The 15,081-nt window shown below is 35.9% G+C and overlaps 1 protein-coding gene across 4 annotated transcripts in view; it reads left to right on the forward strand.

The window, feature by feature from the left end:
* PALMD (palmdelphin) overlaps positions 1 to 15,081 on the forward strand; it is a 67,444-nt gene that overhangs the window by 17,524 nt on the left and 34,839 nt on the right. The window lies entirely within an intron of this gene.

A 15,081-nucleotide genomic window follows, 5' to 3' on the forward strand; every position in this document is an offset into this window, starting at 1 on the left:
TTATTTATCTGCAAAAAGAATATATACTTTGCCAAAGTATGACCATTTTTAGGACTATAGCAATTAAATAATGCCAATGTTTCTAAAACCTATGGCAATCTACTGAGATTTTATCCTTGCAGACTTAAAGGTTGACCACCATCAGAAAGCTAAGATTAAAGTCATTCAGCACTGGGAGGCAAGTAATTCATTTTACAACAATGTATAGACCAACCATTTTGCTGTTGTTTTATATTCACTGGCACCCGACATTTCCTATCTGTGTTGACCAAAGCAAGTTAACAAAAAGAGCAAAGGCCAAGGAGAATGTTTCAAGATAACATTCTTATTTGTCTGTGACATAATTGAACAAGGATAGCCATTTAATTGCTGTTTTTATCCTTTTTATTATGTACTTTGAGTGTATCCATTCTTGTTTTATACTGTTTAGTTTTTGTTCTGTTGCAGTGTTATAGCTTTTGGGTGTACCATTTTGACTTGGAAAGGCATATTCTGAGTTTCCCTTCCAATCAAAAAGCAGAACAACCCCCCCAAAAAGAGAGAGGGGGGAGGGAGGGAGGGAGGGAGGAAGGAAGGAAGGAAGAAAGAAAGAAAGAAAGAAAGAAAGAAAGAAAGAAAGAAAGAAAGAAAGAAAGAAAGAAAGAAAGAAAGATGAAATAAACAGCATTAGTGCTTATTTCAATCTGATGTTCAGGGATATGAAGGATGCAAAAAGAAGGAATAACATTATAAAAAGGGGGAAATGTAGGATTTAGAAAGTTTATATTAAATTCCAGTGCCTATGGAGATTCTCAGTCATCCAAGCTTCTTGGATATGAAGCAAAATGTCTTCAAAGAAAAACAAAAAAGTCCAGTTGCCTCTTGAAAAAACACCTTTGGGACATTAAATTCCAGTGGTAGCAACAGTAGCTGATCATAGATAAAGGAGATGGGTAAATGTTGGGCTTGAATCTGCACTAAACAAGCCTGAACTACTCATGAACCTAACAGCTATGCAAGTTTAATCAAAATAAAATAACTGAAAACACTTTCAGTTTCTTTGCCGATTGTGGCTGCTTTCAGATGAAGGACTCCAGGTTTCAACAGTGTGATCTGAAGTATGGGGTACCAAAGTAGCATAGAAGTAAGATGCTGGGGAATCCAGATTCAAAGCCACCCTCAGTCATGGAAGCTAATTAGATGACTTCTTTCTTTAGGCTTTTTGTTGGGGGGGGGGATATGTATGTACCTTAAGGTCCTGCAACAAAGATAAGGTATAAATCTAACAAATTTATCTGCCATTCTCTTCATTTGTGGGGTGGAAACAAATGTGATGGGGAAAATGGCAGGAAACAAGAAGGGATGACAAATGGAGATCCATATCACTTGGACCTTGTATGCAATTTTATGAATGTGGCAAGTGAAAAGGTTTGCTTGATTGGGGTCATCCAATTCTTTTTCTCCAGTTATAAACAATATGGAGATGAGATAAATGTGAAGTTAACAGAGTTCAGAGAAAACAATGAACTTGGAGTGACAATGTGATGGATCTGATCAAAACTGAACGGTGGAAAGGCTGAGCAGTGTTGCAGTCCCTGTTCTGAAAAAGTGCTTCAGGGTATACATGGATACAGCCATGTACCTGTCTGCAACTAATTTAAAACAACTGCTTGTCTTGGGATCCCACAGCAGCTGTTGAGGGCTTCTGTGTAATCTGAGAAGATGCAGCTGCTTTAAAGAGTTGCAGGCAGATGCTGAGATTGTGACCCTCTCCCCCGTCTCCCCCTCCTCTGCCTCCTTTGCAATACTTTTTCCAAATTATTTCAAAAATGCCATATGGCTCTACTAGCTACTATGCACTATGGGCTTTCAAATGCCCTCTGCAGTGGGAGGCATTAAACTGTAGAAAAAGTAGAGTTTGCTGTATCATTACATGTATAATCATGTTTCACAGTTAAAAATGTTTTTATCAAATACTGTTTTAATCTTTTGTATTTTACAAAAGATGTAATGGTTTCCTTTGGGATGAACCATATTGCTGAAAAGCACCAGCACTGAATATTTATCTATATGAAATAAATCATTCTTTCTGTTTTTCTATCTAGAATGCTCAAAGCAAATATCAAGATTCTTAGCATTATGCTATTTCTTTCCCTTTACATTAAAAGAAAATCAAACAACAGGAAAATCCATACTAAATGTAATAACAGATACTGGGAGAACTATTCATTTTCTTTTAAATCATTTCCTTTCCATTTTCCCTCTTTAATAAACTCATCTATATTCCAGAGCGTGCAAAACACTCCTTTTTTTCATAATAGTGATCAGTTGGCATATGGTCTAGCATACATATTTCTTTCTTTGCCATCCAACTCCCTAGTGATTCTCAGTTTAGTATTTTTCGCATGTTTGGGTATTTTGGAAACAATTGCCAGTAGTTCCAGAAAACACAGAAGTAGCTGTGCAAAATGGGAAATGAAGTTCAAAACATGTAGAAGGCACCAAGTTGCTATCACAGTCCTGGAAAAATAGAAGGAATGGAGTGGGCTTCATCTGATCTAGAAAAGCAAAGCAGGATGGGATTTCATTTACACTTGTCTGACATCCCAAAGTTGTAAGCTTGAAAGGAAATCCCAGAATTGTAAACTAAACTATTTTTAAAGACTAGAAGGCAATGATAAGTATATCATCATGGCTAGTCACACAGTCAAACGTGAAAGAGATTTTACCTTTGTTACTAACAACATGGAAAGACAACACAAAGATGAAAATAAATTAATGGTGTGCAAAAATTCAGGATGTTCATATCTACTGAATTCCTGCAAAGATGGTTCACCGTTTCTTAAGGAAAAAAACAACTCCTGATTGATCAGAAAAGAACCATAGACAGCCTATAATTTCATTCCTTTGATGGTCAGGCCAATGTCCCAAAGCAGGATGTGAAAATAGCCTCCCTTACTCATAATCTCTACTAATATCCTGGGTAGTTTTCTTTAAAACTGTCATAATAACAAAATGGAATATAAATTCAGTTTTTGAAGGCCTTGTTACCAAACACATATTCGCCTCAATTAAATAATTAACTGACTTTATAATGTGCATAATGGCAGAGCTGATTCTGGTGAAGAGTTAATGTAACACTTAGGGTTCATTTCGTACTTCTCATGAGTTGCTTTTTAAAGTTTTCAATTCAGTTCGTGGTCAGTTCAATGGAACTTACAGAAACACCGTTATTTTGAATCAGATTTCTTTTTTAAAAATACATATAGTCATGGTGCAATATTTACAATGTATCAGATGATAGAGATGCAGAGGGAGACACAAAATATTTTTTAAACGGGAAGAAGAAGGTGGGAAACCAGCCCAATACATTTTTTTTTGTTTACCTAAGAGTGTTACATGCCAGTCACTTTTTAAAAATCATATTGCAGTTTACAGAGAAACCTATAACCCTGTTAACAAGTCTTTTTTTTTTTTTTTTTTAGTCTTAAAAGATTTAACAAAGTTGTTAGTGATAGAAAATAGGAAGGGAGATCCATTTAAACTAAGGAACAGAGCAATGGAAAGTTTTCTTCCAATGGTACAGGATGTAGAATTTCTTGTGCAAGGAAAAAAGAAAAACATTTGTTAGTTGCTTGGATAAGATTATCTTAACAACGCCCAGGGCAATCTTAAGAGAATGGTCTAAGGTTTCCAAGTTATTTTTTCTGGTATGAGGGAGAGGGAGAGGGAGAGAGGGAGAGAGAGAGAGAGAGAGAGAGAGAGAGAGAGAGAGAGAGAGAGGAAACAAAATAGCCTTATCACATTGACCCATTCACTATAGAAAGGTTATATGGAGGGAGTTCCAAGTTTGTTAGGATCGTGGTTTTTATGTGGTACTGCTCAGTAACCAGCCTCCATTAAAATTAAGATATAGGATACTAAGAGAAAAATTATAGTTAGCAGGGATAAGGAAGAGAAAAGACATGAGGCAAATAGATCATCCACCTCTAAGATTAATGCTTAGGCAAATCAGACTGAAGCTAATTGATAAAGGGAAAAAAAAGAGGGGAAAGCAGCTTATTTAAAGGATTTAATGCCATTTGCTGGGTTTTGAAAGCAAAATTTTGACTTACCCAAACTGATCTGTGGAGTAATGGATGGCAGAGCTGGAGTTAGAATAAAGCATCTGAACAACTGACTTTCTAGTTCTACACTTACGTCATCTTTTGTTGTTATTGTATATTTTGTTTGAAGTGTGCCTCCTTGAGTACCCCCCGGGTGTACATAATCCTTACTTACATAACCTATACTACAAACTGAAATTTTGAAAGAGAACGAAGAAAATTGACATGCATAACAATTGGAAAATAATTGTACAGCATTGACATTTTATTAAATTGATGTTTGAGCAAATCAACTGAAGATGTGAATTTAATTTAATGAAATTGTTTTTGCCTTGGCACTTTTGAAAATGCAGGTTGGGCAGGCCACTCAAGGACAATGAGTGGCCTGCCCAACCAATGGGAAAATGTGCATTCCTAGTCTAAACCTATTTTTTTTAAGATCTAGAAATCAGATGTTTAATTCATTAGATGGTTTCCTAGCAAATCAAAGTGCATTCCTTTTCTAAGAGAAATAGACTCTTAATTCTGTCCATGTAGAGCTGTTTTAAACCAACTGAGTTCAGGGGCCTTTCATCTCACAACACAGGATTGCAGCCATAACACAACACACTCATCAGCTTTGCTCAGACAAATATGTATAGGGTTTCATTCCATGCCAAGGCTGCCAAGCCAAATCTAGCATTAACGTTGGAACCGATTTTGAAATTTAAAACAAATGTTGCTGTTCTGGACTGGTACATAACAATGATGTGTGTGATTAGTATGTAACCATGTTAGCTTGCTTGTTTTTTAATGGCACTATAGTTTATTTTTAACTGCCCAATCTGATGCAAAGCCTTTGGCAGAGGAATGTCATTGTTTTCATCCCATTAGAAGCTTGACTGCCATTTCCTGCTATAAGAAGTGCACAAGCAAACTAGTTTGCCCTTTGTGTATATGCCCATGTGTGCATTTGTCTAGTGGTCTGTTTTCTTGGCATTGGCATTTCTGTTGGCAATTCTCCCAGAAAATAAGATAGCTCTGCATCCGGTAATTAACACAATGCAACATTTCGACCAGGCTGGCATGATGGATTTCCTTTCTTTCTACCACAATAAACCATCATGGGAATTCAAACAGCCTAATACATACCGTGCAAATATGCAGAAAGACTGGTTATAGTCTCTGCAAGTGTTCAGAGCCAAATTAACAAGGAATTAACACAAACTTGTAAATCTGGTGTCCTCCAGATGTTTTAGGGATGACTTCAAGAATTCCCAACCAGCATAGTCAAGAGCATATTGGCTAAGGCTTCTTGCAGCTGTTGCCTCAATACAGTTAGAAGGCACCAATTAGAAAAAAGCTGATTTAAAATGGCTTGATGACCAGGGCATGCATGCAACTTATGGACCCTAATGTTCTACAAGCCTGATGATCCTACAAGCATTAACCTTGGAGCATAAATGTCTGCAATGTTAACAAGCACATTCAGCTGAGCCTACATGTTTACATGCCTCCCTGTGATCTGAAACCAGGCTTTCCTTTACCTTTTAATTGATTTTGATATTTTTGTACCAGCTTAATAAGAAATGTCGTATCAGATAAAAATAATCCATAGAACTCAAAGGAAAAGCAATATTTAAAAAAACTAGAATAACATAAAATCAGTTTAAAATAACTAGCCTTACTTTATTTTTACTGGGCCATGCTAAATACACAGTGAGAAAGAGCTGGAATGTATGAGGCAATAGCCATAATATCTCTCTGGATCAACATAGCCTAAGATGAAGTATGCCTTGACTTATAATTTAGAAACATCTGAAAAGCCACACATTGTCCACCATGATTTATATTTATTTTCTTCTGATTCTCATTTTAACTTTTACCCAGCTTGAAGTGTCTGATAAAGCTCCATCAGTACACATAATAACCAACTCTCAGCCTGGAGCAGGCCAACTAAGTGTTCAGAACTGGCCCATAAAGAATTCTCATTGGCTTTAGCTTCTCTCTGCTGAGTTCTGGACACAGTAACAGCAGGATAATGTTGGTTAATTGAAGGATGTTTCAGGGCAGGGACCCAATTATTATTTCAATAAATTACAGCATTTCAAATTAGCTTACTGGAACAGCTGATGATCACTCTCTATATGAAGTTATTGTGTAGGGCTACAGAAAGCATTTATAATAAAACTGTTCTGAGATGATGATGATGATGATGACTGGTCCCACCAGTTCTTGCTTGAAGGCAAATGGTATTTCTTCCAATGTACCATTGTTGCTATTTTGTCATGCCCTTGTTTTTAGTCAATCTAGTGCGGCCATCTTGCAGCAGCTATCTAGGTGGTCCACTGTTTCTTCAGCTTCTTTGCAGAGTTGGCATTTGCTATCTACTGCTGTCTTCTCAATTGTGTCTTTGTATGCATTTGTTCTTAAGGCTTGGTCTTTTTTTTTTTAATTTTTCTGTCCTTAGCCATTGGCAGGTCTTCTTGTTCTCTGCTTTGCCTGCCACTTTTTTGTGTATTGACAATGTAATAATTTTCTTTGCCATGACTATCTTCTATTTTTAATTTGGTCTTTTTTTATAGGTCAGTTTGGTCTCTTGGATATTCAGAAAGCCTTCACAATGTATATTCACTTCAGTGCATCTTCTTCACCATCCTTCAGATATTTCTTGAGATAGTTCTCACGAGATTATGGTTGGTCACACAATCAGCCAGATGGTTAGACTAGATTTGGCATTTTTGTCCACTTGTTGAGTCCTTCCCAAAGGATAGGCAGATGTTGTTTAATATACTAAAAGTATTGTTGCAGTATGTAAGCTATTGTTATTGTTATTGTTTGTATAATCAGCCATATGTTTAGATTAGGTTTGGCATTTTATCCATCTATCAAGGAGATGGGACAGGCAGATGTAGTTTAATAATAAAGGTATTGTCATAGTCTGTAAACTGTTCCATGTAAAGCTGCCTTTGCAATTGACTGGTGGTGATTTTATCAGCTGTAAGTGATATGCTAGTTATTTGGGATTCCACCAAAGGCACTTATTAATATTGGTACTATGTTTGCTTTGTTTCGCCACAGTTGTTCTACTTCTATTGTTCAGGTCTTTGTATTTTGTAATTTTCTCCAGTTTTCTCTTCTCTTCTATTTATTTTTACCACTTTACCTCCCACAATCCTTTGAATTAAGCCTAATTTAGACTTCCATTCTGCATAGAATAGATATGATCCTCTCCTTTATGTTTTGCTTTGTTTTGTTAATTACTTCCAAGGTATTTGAGGCACTGAAACACGCTCTCTCTCTCACTTTTATCCCAGTTAGCAGTTAATCATTTCAACAGTAAATTAGAAATGGTAACATGTACAAAGTTACTAAATAAGATTTTGAATCCAGGTCTCTCCTCTCCTAGTCTGAAACAATGGTTACTCAATGGATCAAGAGTAGCAGTACATGTACCACATACTCCCAAAATCTTAAGTACAACTCCCATTAGCCCTTACTACCAAACATACTTATGTGACTTGAGGAATTTCTATACCAAACCGTCTGGAACATGGCAAATGATCTCCCTTTATACTAGAATATTATCACCAGAATGACCTCCTTTGAGCAAATGTAAACAAGAATTTTACCCTAGTGGCTTTCAATGTTATTTTTAGCAAAGAATCTAGCCATTAAATTGCTTTTGTGAACCCACTTTCCTGTTGCTAAATTCAAACTGTAACTTCTTTAACAACTTGTGTGGGCAATGTTGCTCCTAAAAGAGAGAGATCTGCCAAGGAGACCTATGGCAAAGCTATTGAAAGCAGGTGGATATTTTAAAAAGAGAGAGAATGCAATTTTAGAAAACAAGGCCACTCTGGAAAACATAACATCCAGAAAGGTATAAATTTGAAATAGATTTATACATTAGATTAAATGAAACATTTATACATATTTATACATTAGGTTACATGGAATGAAGTTAAACACAGTGGTGGGATTCAGCCGGTTCGCATCCCTTCGCCAGAACCAGTAGCTAATTTTTTGTTGCCCAGGCCCAGAATGGACTTCCATAAGCGGCATCCACACAGAGAACCGGTTGTTCACATATTTGAATCCCACCACTAGTTAAACACAATGCATAATGCTAAACTCCGCTGACAAGCCTCAGTGGTGTGGCCAAGTAATGTTATTCTTTCTGAGAACATAAGAATGACAGCAATGACATTCGAGAGCTATGTATCCTCCCGACCATTGAACAATGATATATTTTAGAAAAATAATTTCAGAAATGTGAGGCATCTGTAAAATGATATATTTATTTAGTGGTGTCTTATATAAAGATCTAACCTCCAACCCTTTGCTGGAATGCCATTGCATGAGAATTGTCTGACCAACTTTGGGTGAGTCCTAGTTCTGATGTTTCTTCCATCACTTCTTGCTGAAAACAGAGAAAATGTAGAAAAATGAAAAGCCTTCTGAAGAAGCTGTTAGATTTTTTTTTTTTTTAATGAGTCACCGTTTTCGGTTTTCTTTATGCTTTCCAAACAGAAACAAGGCAGAGAACTCTTGCCTTCTCTCACTTTGTATTAATCCAGGGAATATAACATAATGAAATATGCCTCCAATTTTAATCCAGATCAGGGTGTGTTCTACAGCTATTGCAATTCGGTGAAGCACCATTTTAGAATACTGTATATCAAAAGCTACGGGTGAAGCAACAGCAGCTGATGCAGTTCCTCATCTGTACAGTTATTTAAGATTGCCTTTTGGAATAAAATCCTAAGAATAAGAGTGTATCTATATTTGTTTCCAATTGTTGATTTCATCCTGCAAGGCTCATATTATATTTTTAAATGCAAAGTATAATCATTTAATCTTCACAATCCCCAGTCAGTTCTTAATATAGTTATTTCAATATCTTCTGTGGTAAAGCACTGGCAAAGCAAATTGCTACATAAATACCTTTACAATCCGTAGAATGAAATATATACAGCAAAGTGTCCTCCCCTTTGCTGTATATATTTCATTCCACAGATTGTAAAGCTATTTATGCTTCTCCAAAATCAAATCTTCATTAGGCCAGTTGCAATGTCTCCAAGCCTTGTGTTGCTACATCTGCATCCATCACATCCAGAATCAAAGTTTGCCTAAAACCAGTTGCTGCAAAGGTAGGTTAAAATTTATGAGCAGATTGTTTACTTTTAGCGGCATCAGTTATCTAAAAATAATAACCATAAAGGAATGTACTTTAATTGTAATTGCCAGATTTATCATTCCTTCTCTGAGGAATCTACCAATTATGGCTTTTTTATAGCTTTAGAGCTGTCAAGATATACTCTTTTGATTCTGGAACGATCACAGACAAAGCAAGCTTAAAACTAGAGAACAACACCTGCTCTATTTTTCATTTTACCTCATAAATCCATTTCTCACTAAGACTAATCTAAAGGGTGGGAAGGAACGAATTGATTGAAGGAAAAATACAGGTAATCCTCAACTTATGACTGTAATGGAGCCTATCCACTACAGTCATAAGTCATGACAATCATCAAGCAGGTCACCCATATGACCAATTCAATTTTATGAGCCTTCTTGCAATGTTTGTTAAATGCAACATGGCAGTCATAAAACAAAACCTGTGGTTGTAAACTGAATAACATGGTTGTTAAGTAAACACTGCAATTGTAAAGTGAACCTATTGTTCATACATGGGCTGATTTTGCAATAAATGCCAGTTTGGGGCAAAAATGTAAAATGCAGCCATGTGTTAGTGAAACTGTGCAAACAGCCATAAATGCTGGCCAGCTGATGAGCATTCAACATATGATCATGGGATTGCAAGGGAGGGCTGGCCATTCAAAACTGGGTTGTAAATGGGGAGCTCCACTGTAATATCAAACAGATGCTAAGCAACCCATTGCAACTCAAGAACTACCTATATAGCAACAAACTTAAATGGACCAAATATTTAAGGAATTGTTGGAACTGAAGCCATTTGGCAAAGTGATAGTCTTCTACTGGCAATCTTGTGGAAAGCTATGTGGGTATGTATGACACAATTACAAATAACAACAAAAAGCAACCACAAGGGGGAAAAATTCTCACCAAAACAGGGCCAAAATGGAAAATCCTACCCTAGCCATATATTGGATATAGCTTCATCCATTTTGAATTATATATTTGCCTACTGTGGCCCTCAACATCGAATGTCTACCCTGATCTGTTGGATGTGGATTTTTTTTATTATCTTTTGTTAATGGTCTTCCAATCAGTAGGTTGCTGATGCCCATTCTACATCTCATGTTATATTCTAAGGTTAGTTCTTGCGCATTTTTGTGAATGGGCCATCAAAGATTGAATCTTATACTCAGCCAATGTTGAGAGCAGTTTGCTACAAGTTTCAAAAGAGAGAATAAGTTCTCATAAAAAAAAACTTAACACAGTGATATTTAATAAAAGCCTCAAACATGGTGTCATTACTGTGCCAAACAATCCACAAGAAGTAGACAAATGGTAAAGAAAAGTTGATAACAATCTTACTAAATGTTTAAAACTAAACTATGAACTAAATGTTTACAATTATCAGAGATAAAGCGAAGGATAGAAAGTAGGTGAGCCAACACTGATTTGCTATGTAATCAATAACGGAGTCTCATAAAGGAAAATTGACACAAACAAATCATCTTCTTACTAAACTTTAACAGCTCAGTCCACATTCTTTTGTGGGTGATTGTTGCAAAAACTGAACATTTATCTTAGACGTATTCAGAGAGGTCCAAATGCTTTAAAAAACATTTGAAAGATAAAATGTCAGTTGTTCAGTTGGGCACACTCTTAAATAAGCCAAAAGTTGAGGCATCAAGTTACAGAGCAGACAAATGTAGCCTATTGAAAAGTTCTTTGCAAGATATTACAAAATAACTTAGGTCATTGCATGATCTTTCTTTGGAGAAAAAAATCATTTCAAAGAAATAACATTTTGTTGGTTGAGAATTTCAGTCAAACCTTATTTAGAGAAAAACAAAAAGCTGCAAGTTGTAAATTGATTTCATTTTTGAATCAGCTTTTTGAAATTAAGTTTAACACATTTTAAATCTATCTAAAAAAAATTGGATTTTGTAGATAATCATGGACTTTTGCATTAGAGTGTATGTCAAAAATTTGGCAGGTAACAGGATAATAAAAATTGGAATTGCATATTTTTATATTAGAAATGATATTATAAATTTGGAAGAATACTACTACCCCAGCAATGGCCTGAAAAATTTCTCTCCCTGTTTTATTGCATACTGTGCATCCCAACTGGACAATTATAGATTTTGATATGGATATAGTACTTTATACATTTTTTTCTTTATTTATTGCAAACGTTTATTTTTTAATGTTAAATGAACTTCCTTAGTTATTAATATGTTGTAAACATATGTACAGTAAGATTAGTTTTGATAAGTATATACAAGCCAATTGGGTTTTTTTTTCTTTTTCTCATTCTACTCTATGCTTCTTTGTTATTTATGTTGCATCTAAAATAATAAGTAATGCACTTTTTCCAAAGCATGAGTCACAAAAATAAAATTAAATATTTACACACATCTGTATAATTTATGAGAATGCTTTCCAGTATTGCCTGAAGAGATTTTCTTGCAGATGCTTCCCCTGTTAGAAGCCAACTTTTTTTTTTTCCTGTGAGGATCAGGATATTTTTATTGTTTGTTTGTTGTTGTTTTTTTGTAAAAAATTTTATTTCAATTTTCAATACAATTAATACTTTCAATACATTATATATATATATATATATATATATATATATATATATATATATATAATAAAAATACCTTTAAAATAAGACCTTATATCTATCTCGTCTATCTCCCCCCGACTGCATCGACCCTCTCGACCTTCCTTCCTACTTCCCTACTCCCTCTCTCCTCTCATCTCCTCTCTCTCCCCTCATCTCTTCCTCCCATCCAACTTCCTTCCATCCCTTCCTCTTCCCCTCTCATCCCTCTTCGGATACAGTTCAGGGGAAATACCCAAGCGGCACCTCCCTCTGAATTACTCTATCTATTTTATACATTAATATTTCTATATATCTGACCTACTTAATCCCACTCATCCCCTCCTGCCCTACCCCCCCCCCCCCCACTTCCCGGAGCAAAATACAGGGTTATTGTAAACAAAACAAACACAAGCTATAACTTTTAAAACAAAAAATTTATACAATAAACAAATTCATACTTAACCCTTAACTCCCTCTAAACTTTAAAAATAATAATATAAAGAAATCTACTATAAATCGAATATTATAAAGTTCTATAAATAATAATTATTACATCAAGAAAAAGTTAATCATAAAATAAATGGAATTTTAAAGTTCCATATTTATTCTGAATATAATCTATCCACCTTCTCCACACTAGAAGCCAATTTTTTTATACACGTAAAAAAGAGTTTTCTGCAGTGTAATGGAATGCACTTCCTGAATGGATATATTTTGTCTCACTGTAACAGCATTTAGACAATCTATAAAGGCCTATCTCTTTCTCTGACATTCTATTTATTAGATGGCTTTCACATTTATTTTATGATTATTTTAAATAAATCCTTTATTTTATATATTCTCTCTCTCTCTCTCTCTCTCTCTCTCTCTCTCTCTCTCTCTCTCTCTCTCTCTCTCTCTCTCTCTCTCTCGTATATAAATCCTTTGATTTTGTTACCTGCCTGGAATGCTCAGCAGAGCAGTAAAGTAGGGAATAAATGAAATAAACAAAGTGACATCTATAATGGATTAAAACTATCCTAACATAAGAACCAAATTAAGCACAACTGTGGAAGACAGCAGTGCTAGAAGGAACTAACTTTTGAAGCTGAACGCCCAAAACACTGAACTAATTAAAAAAGATCATATGACATTAAGTTGATCTACTCAGAAATCTGAGAAAGAAATGCTCAAGGATGAAATGGCATATTTGCTGCATAAGGTTATAGCCACACTATGACACTCATTTAGGTCATCCAGATTTCCAAAATACAACTTTTTCAGGAGAATCCATTAAAATAGGAGTTGGAAGTTCTGCCTAACAGCTACAGTTGACAAGAGAGAAAACTTTTTCCAGTCATGTAGACACAAGTGATGAGAAAATTTTCCCTCTTCATTTCTCCTTACATTTAAAATATTCAAATATAAGATTCACATGCTACATTCACTGTATACTTTACAGAAGAAAAAAAAGATACTGACCAGTTCCCACACCCATTCATACTTGAGCAATTCATAAGGTAACTTTACCTCATACTGGAGCTATGAAACAATGCCCCATATCATATAACATCTTAAATAATTCACATTCCACTTTGGTCAGGGATTTGTAATAAAAGGCTCCGAAAACAAACCCCTGCTTTGCCAGCATTGTGTGTATTTTTAGAATGCTTGCCCTTTTAACAAGAAAAGGAAAGAACTTGCTGTGTTTCACACAGCAGTTTAAAGCCACTTAAGACTTTGCTGGAAAGTTCATTCTCGTTTTAAGAGATTAAACATCCAATTCTAACTTTGGGGGGGGACACTCTAATTAATATCTTCTGAATTGTATAAGGTTCTATGTCACACAATACATTGCGTCAACAATACTTTCTATTTTTTGTTCACTTTTTAAAACTTCCCTTTCAGTTTATAGGCAAAGTTACCTAGTAATTTACAGAAAATGAAAATCTCCTTAAGTCATCAGTATCACTGTCTTGGTTGCTTACTCTTCATATATGCTGTGAAGGTCATTACAGAAACAATGCTTTTATGGTGTGCTGACTGGGAATGCTGAGTACTGGGAGGGGCTGGCTTACGGGTTTCAGAAGTCAGACAAGAGCACCAGCTTTCAAAACTTGAACTTGCAGCACCACAAAATTGGAATTCTAGGAAACAATCACCGTTGAAAACTGCCAGGTTCACCGAGAGAAGGCATAAACCAGTATTTGGCTGCCACTTATGAACAGTACCCAAATGGGAAGTGGCTTTTCTTAACAAAAGAAGATGGCTGTGGTGACAACAGCTCTGGTGGTTCTGTTTATGGGCACACAAAAATCCACACCAAGAACCACCAGCCACGCCTGGAGATTCCTTGCACCATTTGAAAGGGTTCCTTGCACCATTTGAAAGAGCAATTAGCACAGTTCTTGCTGCCTTTCACCAACTAAGTACTGCCCTGCCTCAGTCTTGTTAGTCTGACGCAACCTATTGAAGCAGGTTCCTACAACCTATAAACTGTCTGACCTTGACTATGTATCTGCCCTGTGGCCACACTGTTGCTGCTCTGGACTTTGATTTCAGCTTAACCTGCCCTTCCAGTTGCACACGTGCAAAATGAGCCCACCTCTTCTCCCTGTTGGGGTTTCCTTTTTGACTGAGAATCATTAGCTGGAGGGGGGGAGAGGGAGGGGGGAGGCTAAGAGCACCATTCTTCCAAGTGTCACCAGCCTGCAAAGCACCTTTAAAAGAAATCGTTTGTCAAATGGCCCTTCCAAAATGCTCAAAATGGGTATATAGTTTGAGCAGATCACTTTCATTCTTTTGTATTCTTCTTGGACATTTAAACTTGGCTTCCTGGCAAGGAAGATGGCACTTTTTCTTTTCTTTTCTTTTCTGTTCTTTTTTTTTTTTTTTGCTGTTCTTTTTCATTCTCATAGGAACTGCCAATGAGATAGTTAGACTGAACACTTGTGGTGGTATATAAATTTAATTAAATTTAGACAATCCTCCCTCCCACTTTGAGGACAGAAGAAATAAATCTCTCTGGGTATACAGGTGATCCTCAATATACAATTGCAATTTAGCCCCAAATTTATGTTGCTAAGTGAGAAATTTGTTAAGCGGGTTTTGCCTCATTGTACGACTTTTCTTGCCACAGTTGCGAAGTGAATCACCGCAATTGTTAAATTAATAACATGGTTGTGAAGTGAATCTGGCTTTCCCCATTGACTTTGTTTATCAGAAGGTGATCACATGACACCGGAATGCTGCAACCGTCATAAATGTGAGTCA

The sequence above is a fragment of the Crotalus tigris genome, unplaced genomic scaffold (genome assembly GCF_016545835.1).
Source record: "Crotalus tigris isolate CLP2741 ecotype Arizona unplaced genomic scaffold, ASM1654583v1 scf7180000018419.1029430, whole genome shotgun sequence".
Classification (NCBI taxonomy): domain Eukaryota; kingdom Metazoa; phylum Chordata; class Lepidosauria; order Squamata; family Viperidae; genus Crotalus; species Crotalus tigris.